Consider the following 10,116-nt stretch of genomic DNA (forward strand, 5'->3'; position numbering starts at 1 on the left):
TAGTAAGTAGTTAAAGGTTTATCACTCAATATGTATGTTTGTTTAACATGTGTATGTACTGATTTTGAATAAGAGTGTCACCTTAAGAGGTGCCTCGTTTTCGGTGGCGGAATTCATAATTGAATTGGAAATATCGTATTTTAGATTTGTTATATATCTAGATACGTACCATTGGTTTGTTTAAGTAATATTTGTTGCATTGTACATTTGCGATAATCGCAGATTTCGTTTTGACTCGCTAAAATGGTCATTTGTTCGTGTTGACTATGAAATTGTCGACCATTTGTATTGTGCATCACATTTTAGTAGTTGGCGACTAACACCTCACACTGGCCATAATTGCGGACACCTTTTTGAAAAGATGTCTTATATTATCTGTGGGCATAATTGTAAACAAGCAGCTTTACTATTATAACAAAAATGTTTAAATCGCAGGAGCCTCACAAACAATATGCAATTCAATTAAATGCTATGAAAATAGAAATACAGTATGCAAATGCGTTTCTCCACTTTAATTTCGCTTAATTCAAATTGGTTTTTAGCAAAAGTCCACACTTAAAAGTCGATATATGCATTATAACATGTCATAATTTCATGTGTTCATGTACATGTAGTAAAATTTAAAGGAAGGTAGCCTTGGTCTAAATTTGTTTCATTCGTAATTTCCTTTACTTAAATCTTTACTTTTTTGTAATACATGACATAAAAATTACTTGTACTTGTAGTTTATACATTGATTAAAATAGTGACATAGCGTTACTCGTAATACACCTCGTGTCATTCGTCTGTCAGGGTGGAATGTAGAATATAAAAAAATGCAACAAGATAAGACGTTGATGCTTTGTCGGCGCGATCAAAAAAGTGGAAAACATAGGCATCTTTATCAACAAGATTTTGCGTTCTTTAATGGTAACATACTTAGTTTACAAGTATTCGAAAGTCATTTTTGTTGAGTATACTGAAACAATTTTAGGCAATTGTTTTTCTGAACACCTTACTGATTTCAGTAAATGAATTGGAAAAATGGTAAAACATGGTCAGGAAACATCATGGAATCAACACGTTTAAATGACATTGCAAAAGGAGCAAACCATTAAACGCAATCACAGTAAATGAATTCTGCATATTGTAAGTTTTCCTTTGCCACAGCTCGACAATGGGGATAATACTGTGTAGGGTATTAGGCAACATAAGTGATGAGTTCGAAACAATTTGTTTGTCTTTAATATTTAATTGTACTAGTTTTATAAAAGTATGTTTCATGCAATACTTACTTAAATACTACATTTCAATACAATGTGTTATAGATATGCGCTGTCAGGAACAAGCCAAATTTCTAACGTGTGTTCTTGAATAAACGAGTAGTTCATGTTGTTAGGTAGATTTTGCGGTTTTAGGCTGCAGGCCACAGGCCTACAGACTTTAGTACCGCAATTTTAATCAAATTCAGGTATCGTGAATGATGTTCATTAGATTGCAACGTCAACGAGAATTTGAAAACAAGCCGAAGAATCTAAAACACATCTAGGTGAGGAACACAGAGAATATATAAATATAGATAATTAATCAGAAAATGGAGATGTGTTACTTTACCTAGTACAAATTGTCAAAATGTCATCAGGCAATTTCGCGTGTCATGCGACTAACTTTACACAGCAATATATTTGCTTGGTGAAACCAATGTTCATATATCCTAGTATATATAGATTGATCAGATATTGTTACGAAACCAGCTAATTGTATTAAAATATCATCAATTTACATTACCTATTCTTAGATAATGTCAGACACCTGTAATACACAGATACTATCGGTTACAGTTTGGGGCCACTCAAAATAATATTTGGATTCATTTTGTATTGCTTGTGAACATAATTTTAAAAGAAAGAAAAACACGCGTTCCGAGCCTAAAACCATTCATCGCTTTCTTTTTATTTATAAGTATAATATGCTTTACTCGCGATCATTGTAAGAGTAACTGGTTTTGTCATGTACAATTTCTGTAGGACTGCTTCTTTTGATTTCTTAAATATATATTCGCATCTCTATTTCCACCTGATTTCTTAAATATATATTCGCATCTCTATTTCCACCTGATTTCTTAAATATATATTCGCATCTCTATTTCCACCTGATTTCTTAAATATATATTCGCATCTCTATTTCCACCCTATTTAAACTATCATGTAAATAAGTATAAACTCTACAATTCTCTAAATCAGCTATTGACATATGTAACCTATAAAAATAAGTTTTAATGTAAACATGCAATGACATTTGCCTTCAACAGTTTAAAAAAATGTATTTTTAATCATGTAATTTATTAAAGGGGCTCATGTTTCTAATAATTTTAAAGCAATTTTATGTTTAACATAAACCATTGCCTTTATAAATGTAAATTATCTATTTATAACAATTAACAGCTACGTGGTCTCAAATTGCCTAGCTAAAAAGCTCCAAAATATCACTTAAATGTTCAATGCATGAATATGTTTGACTCATTTGACTTGAAGACTGCGCTCTCACAGATTGAATGTTTTGACCATTTTTTTATTTTTTGTCTTGGAACGAGCCAATTTTTGCGAAAATCCATGGAAACCAGTTATATAAGAGTGCTGACAAAAAAATAGATCGAAGATTTTATATTCAAAAATTGATGTTTTATGTATTTTTCTTAAACCGGTTTAAGCCATAAATCATTAACTCTGCGATCTGATCTTTTGTCAGCAGTCTTATATCACTGGTTTGCAGATATTTACGCAAATATTGGCTCATTCCTAGACCAAAAAAAATATAAAAAGTTGTCATGACGGTAAATCTGAGTGCAGCTTTAATAATCAAAACAAAAAACAGCTGCCAATATTGGTAAAGATAAAACTTGCCTGTTAATACCATTGCTGGTGCATGTGATCTCATATACATATATAAACTTAATTTACACTTTTGTCTGTGTATAAATAAATGCTTAAGGTTAGTTTCCAAATGCCAGTTTTAAACATATATTCTGAGCTTAGAGAATAGAGTCTAGCTTTTACACTCAGTTCCCATAAAAGCTGACTGGTTGTCTCCTAACGTCTGGTAAGAAGTGCCGTGTTTCTGATGACATTATTTTAAAAAAAATGTTCCAAGACTACAGACGTATTACTTAGAAACAGGACGCGATGAAAGGTGTTTGATGATGGGACATAAAAACCTCAGGCTCCAGCCATGTCGACAACACCACTAGAGACGCGGGGACATAAAAACCTCAGGCTCCAGCCATGTCGACAACACCACTAGAGACGCGGGGACATAAAAACCTCAGGCTCCAGCCATGTCGACAACACCACTAGAGACGCGGGGGCATAAAAACCTCAGGCTCCAGCCATGTCGACAACACCACTAGAGACGCGGGGACATAAAACCCTCAGGCTCCAGCCATGACGACAATGTCAGTAGAGACGCGGGGACATAAAAACCTCAGGCTCCAGCCGTGTCAACAACACCACTAGAGACGCGGGGGCATTTGAAACGACGGGGTTCATAATACAAAAGACGGAGATTACCAAACAATTTTAAATTTAGAGGATAAACACAAAACTAGCAATAATAGACCACTGAGTAATAGAGTACGATGTTTCTAAAAGAAACATCTTATGGAAAACCAAATCTCCGGATCAGAGAACAAATGTTGTTGTTGTTTTTTAAATCATGGACGAGCAAACATTTTTGTCAGTGAATACTCGACGGATACGCCATTAAATAACAACATAAAATAAACATTTACATGATAATTGAACTAGACGAGGAGCAACGGAACGACATCGGATGGGTATCACATACAGCGAAAGAAATAGATGCAAACAGCCTTGAAATGAGCATACCGAAAATGATAAACTAATAGTGCTGACAAGATGTTATCAGGGAACGGGGATATTATTTCATTCTATCCTTGATATGTTTAGTGTCTGGCGAAAACGTTTGCGATGAGATCGGTAGATTTGTTTTTGGTATTTGCTTTCATATATGTTTTATCTATTCACAGCGGCAATGGAAACAACAAACATTAAAAGAAACACAGCAGTTATAGATAAAACACGAAAATATCAAGATATAGAGAAACTTAATATAGAGGCTAGTAAGGTATTCATGTTTCTTCTTTATTTGATTAATTTAACAGAGCTAAACCTCCCAGGCTTATTTAAAAAAAGAAACTTCTACCGCACCGCTACACTCAGTCCCACATTTCCCGATATGTGAAATAACACTCCCGTATCCCAAAGTCGGTGTCCCTGTCAATTGTCTGTCTAGTTCAGGACAAGATTGTATTGTCGCTTTAGTGTAATTTTCAATGATTTGCAGTTAACTCATGAGGGAAATTCTTATTGTTGTTAAATATAAGTTGGTACTCCTAGGGTTACAATACCCTTCCCTGCCTTTCCCACTTAACAAAAATCTCTTTCTACGAATTTGTCTGTCAATGTATAACTTAGTAGGCCAGAAGGAAAGAAATATGCATTGTTACTTTAAGCTCAATATACAATCCAGTATATTTTCGTAACATGCAAACATCTATACAAAAAAGTCCACTCCATCAAGAGCGCCGACTTCTCATATCCTTCTCGTTTCTTCCATCTATTGTGTAAATCAAAAGTCTCTAACGCAGAAAGGAGGAACAACGTTAATGTGATACAATGATTCGAACCTTAAAGTCATTCACAAAATGATCATCAAAATAAAATTATAGGACCATATTTTTAGTTGAATTAACTCAACTGGGACTATAACGAACACTTCGACAAATACTAAAAGGCATTTTCCATCTGACTGGGAATTGCAATCACCTTTAACTGATGTCGCTTTGGCTTTTAAAATGCACTTTAAATCGTTACACATGGCAGCCAAGGACAACCATAAAACAGCCAAAGCGCGTGAACAGGCTTTAAAAGGAATTCTCAAATTATATGATACAGTAGCCAATGGGCGCCCAAAAAAAATTAATTGACATCTATCGAATATCGGAGAATGTCATTCCGTGTAATAGCACTTTTATTACGGGCTGGCTACGATTTTGTCTCAATATTATGCGAAATGTAGTGCTAGAAGTTTTACTCCCGATTCGGTCTTGTCCATATCTAGGGATCTGCTATCTTTCTTCTACACTTCGTTGCACAGATACACTGTAAGAACAGTTTGGCGGATGCAAATTGAACTGTCATGTATAGTACTTACATCGGCACATATCAAACTTATGAAAAAAAGAAACGTTCACATATTGTTAAAGGCGGTGGCAATGTTGCTCTGGTTATAGCGTTGTGAAACAGTGGTGGCGATGTCGAGTATTATTTATTTGCAATCGAAGTAAAATTAAGATTTTGACTTGTACTTATTTTATTTGTGAGCAGTGTCACGGTACACTGGAGCTGTATATCAATGTGAATGTCATGCAAGGTGCCTGTAATTTTTATGGCAGGCCTCCAAATTCATTAAAATATATGACTCCTTATATTATCCGATTAAAAATCTTAAATTTAATTGTATCGTCTTTGAAGGCATGTCACGATTTCTCCAATTCATATTTTTTGCACTGTAATTAAGTTTAATGCCTGAACACGCTGTGATAATAGTATTTGATATGCAATGTGCATCGTCATTTAGAGCTGCATGGGGAGCCGCAAGTATCACACGCGAACATTTTGCGTGTCCCTTGATTCATCTTTGTTTGTCCTGAAAGACATGCGACAAGGTTAATTATAAAAGTAAAAGCCAGCATTTGTATTACAAAAAGCTCAATATCGATATAAGGTACTTCGTGTTTAACCCGACCACCTATTGCACCGGTGCTATAACTCCTCTTAGGCCACACCAAATTGATATTTCGTACCGCTCCTATTTTTTTGAAAATGTAAAAAAAATATTTTGATCGCCAAGCAGATTTTTTTTCAGGTAATAATTTATTAAAAGGCTAAAAATAATCACGTATAATTTTTCTACGGTAGTTTTCGTGTTTTTGTAAAGGGAAGTTACCGATGCGTAGTGTTTTTATACTGTATATTGATCGGTTTAGCATGGGTTCAATAAATTCAATCAAAATGGCCGCTTCCGGTATAAACAATGTGGCTCGAAGTTTGGAAATTAAATCTTATTTTTGACAATAAATATGTTTTGAGCATGCTTGAAGTCATTGTTGATCGTCTCATACACTAAAGGATCATTATTTAAAGCAACCATTATGAAATCGGAATGATCAACTTATTACTATTTTATTCAAGTCATAATACAAGGGACCAACATTTTACCTCGTTACGACGATGCTGAAGATGTCACAGGTCAACTTAACTGGAACATGAGTCATTGTTTGGTCCAAATTGATGATTGTATCAAGCTCATTTTTTATCAAATTCTTACAAAGCAACAGTTTTGAACAAATATCTTTTCACAAATAGCGATATAAACACTGGTCTGGATATACCTCAACATAAGTAAGCCTAAGTTTATCACCTTGTATTTTGTTTTTATTTGCAACATAATCAGGGATTGTAATGCGCTTGTCAATTGTAACCAATGCCCCGCCCACCCCTCGCCCTTGTTCCAGGGGTAAACCGGGGACAGCAGAGGCAATGTGCTGTGTTTTTACCTTTCAGGTGGCCCTGCAGTGCCTAGTGAATGTGGTTTTGTCTTCATATTGAAAATTGTCGGGAATGGGCCTCACATAGTATTCAGGGTTGCGGGGCCATTTGGCAGGGATTTTACCAGCAGTGTGTCCCTGCAGGTCGGGTATTTTACCCGGGTTTTGAGAGACCGGAAGTCAAAGTCCCCGCTATTCCGGACTTAGGGGGGGGGGCATATACAATTGGCTGGTGCATAAAAACATCTAAATAACCAAAAAAAGTACTCTGAAAAATACCCTGGTTCTTTTTGTTTTAATAAGCACATGTCATTGCATTTCCTGTGATAATAAAAACAAAATTTAGTCTATGTTATATGGAGTCTGATGTTTGATGATGCCATTGTGTAAGTGATCATTTTTTACAAATCCAAAATCAATCCTAAGTTATGTCTAAATAGAGTTGCATATTATGTTAAACTGATTCAGGTAGATTTATATAAGTCGTTTCAAACTTTTTACTAAAAGCAGGGTTATTTATTATTATGAATGAATGTCATATTAAAGTACGTTTTAATTATATAAGAAATTAGATTTATCCATATAATGTTTGTACTAAACACGGATGAATAAATAGTATGTATTCCAACATTTTCCCAATGTCCATTAGAGGTTCAGTTCAAGATGGCATTAAAATGGGTTGAAGGGCAATTATTTTGAACAATCTTTCTTATTTATATTGAATATAAGGAAAAATATATTTTTCGCTCTTCGCTCGCTTCGGTTTTTATGAAAACTGACAAAATTTTATTTTATTTTATTCTTTCGCTCGCTCGCTCCAATTTGTTTTGGCAAAAATCCGAGTAACTAAACATTAATTTGGTGTGGCCTTAGGACTCATTTCATTTAATGAACAAAATCAGATAAATCCACGAGTATTCGAGCGGCAGGAAAGGTTTGTCGCGGTATGACTTGACCTATGTTAAAATCAATATAGTACTGCACTCTTATGACAGGTTAACATATCCAATTTCGCTTCGAGGACTTCGGGCCTGAAAGAGGCAGTAAGATAGTAGAAATACCGGCACCAGGTCTACTGTTTTCGGGATGATATTCACCTCAGTGTATGCAACTCTCATATCCTATTGTTTCCGCAACAGATATGTAAAAAAGCATAACAATGCATAGTAGAATGTGCATCCTATTATATTATTTCCAAAGTCGTTTAATCACATCAACGTTCAGCGCAAATCATCCTCGAAAGCGCCGACACTTCTCCACAGCGCCATCACTAGAGCTACAGCGACTCCCTTTTTTACAAAGTTGTGCATATTTCCTTTTACAGAAATAAACGACAGCGACATATTCAAATATCAGTATCAAATGTTTGATGACTTTTCTCTTTTATAAAAAATGTAAATTTTGTTTGGATTTTTGTCCATTTGTGAATGTACTATTTAATATATGTATACTAATGGAAAATATCTCCACATGTTTTTTTTTTCCATAAACGGTCTTTTCAAATATCAGTATGGAACAGTTTGATGTATTTGTATTCTAAATTAGTAAGTAAATGGAATACGATCTTGAAAATTCATAAAAGTCTACAAGTATCAGTATATGACTTACGACAGTGTTATGGTTTGATTAGTACAAGTTTTATTATAAATTTTTAGAGTTAAATAATAAAACGGGTACGAATCTATTTGATACAATCAGTACTTCAATATGTTTATCAAAGTTAAAACAAGTCCCGCATTTTAAACGATGTGAAAAAAAAATAAAAATTAAAATATATTTTTTATGGTATTTGTTTAAGACATTGTCTGATAATTACAAATAAAGGATGGGAAACATAAGGCTTTATTTGCCCAACGTCATCCTCTGGAGATTTGAAAACATTATGTACGTATATACTGTGATTTACATGTCACACATTACATGACAAATGATTAAAAATGTAAATTTATTCATGGAATTACTCCAAGTGATCCATATTTTTATCAATATAACTTAACATGAACCTAAAGCATGTCAATGTGATATTAAGAACGTGCATGAAATTATACTTACCAAATACACAGCATAGAAACACGAATATATAACACGTAATAAATATTGCTCTCGTTACTGGATTATTAAACGGGTTATCAAATCCTCCTTGATGATATATCCCGCTGCAAGAAGTGGAATTTAGACATTCACTAGAGTTGTATAAAGAATCGTTTTCACCCATTCTGCACACGTAGCTAACCATTTATAACTGCCTTTCTCGCACAAGGTTAGCCGTGAATCCTTTCAAATAAGTTGAGCTGGCACTAGCTGGATTTATATACGTAAGAGCATTCTTAAAGGAATTCCGATACAAAACAGTTCGCATGAATTATAGCCTCCCTAATCTCTCTAATATTACTAACTGTTTGTGTCCTTTCGAATGTAATTAATGTTATTCACATATTATTTATGCCCGTAAAGGACGGCATTTCGTTATCGGACTGTCCGTCAATTTTTCCGTCCGTCCGCCCGTCCCAACGGATTTACGGTTGGCGAAGTCCGTGGACGTAAAACTTAAAAGGTAAAGTGGTCAAAGCCAGAAAAATTGCCCTTTCGATGTTTAGGTCAGTTAATCAAAGGTCATGTTCGAGGTGACTTGAAGATGAAAGTCTGTTTCCGACAAATAACGGAAGACATGAACTTGGTAGGCATGTTAGTTATGGCCAAAGAGTGAACCCTACTTATTTTGAGGTCAGTTGGACTAAGTGGGTCTAAGGTGAAGGTTATGATTTGATACAAACTTATTTTACTGGCGTGTGAAGTATTGGTGTTAATCTTAAGAGTACATTTGATAAATCTTAAACATGCAATATTATAGACATTATAATGTTAGTTTATTATTATTATTATTATTATTATTATTATTATTATTATTATTATTATTATTATGATTGTTATTATTAGTATTATTATTATTATTATTATTATTATTATTATTATTAGTAGTAGTAGTAGTAGTAGTAGTAGTAGTAGTAGTAGTAGTAGTAGTAGTAGTAGTAGAAGTAGTAGTAGTAGTAGTAGTAGTAGTAGTAGTAGTAGTGGTAGTGGTAGTGGTGGTAGGTGGTAGTAGTAGTAGTAGCAGTAGCAGTAGTAGTAGTAGTAGTAGTAGTAGTAGTAGTAGTATAACTTTATTATTATTATTATTATTATTATTATTATTATTATTATTATTATTATTATTATTATTATTATTATTATTATTATTGAATTTACTGTTCTAATGAAATAATACCAATATATATATTTTGTTAAATTCATCATAAATGATCTTTATCATGTGTTTTTGCTTTCAGTGCCATTAGATAATACCGGATGTCCGAAAAATGGAGTAGTTAGCGCACTTACTTCTAACCAACGGGTTGTCCGTTTAGCGTAATGGTCCGTACACTCGTTTCTCTTAGACGACCGGTTAGCGCGCTTCTCACCGGCTTTCCCGGCATGGGACACATTTAAGTTTGAATAGCGGTCACGAATAT

The 10,116-nt window shown here is 34.1% G+C and overlaps 1 protein-coding gene across 1 annotated transcript in view; it reads right to left on the reverse strand.

Moving 5' to 3' along the window:
• LOC128213076 (trissin receptor-like) overlaps nucleotides 1-8,754 on the reverse strand; it is an 86,718-nt gene extending 77,964 nt beyond the window's left edge. The window contains exon 1 of the mRNA XM_052918592.1: nucleotides 8,660-8,754. The gene's annotated coding sequence lies outside the window, so the exon portion shown is untranslated. The remainder of the gene's footprint in view (nucleotides 1-8,659) is intronic.
• Between the last annotated feature and the right edge of the window lie 1,362 nt (nucleotides 8,755-10,116).

Source organism: Mya arenaria, chromosome 13 (assembly GCF_026914265.1).
Source record: "Mya arenaria isolate MELC-2E11 chromosome 13, ASM2691426v1".
NCBI lineage: Eukaryota > Metazoa > Mollusca > Bivalvia > Myida > Myidae > Mya > Mya arenaria.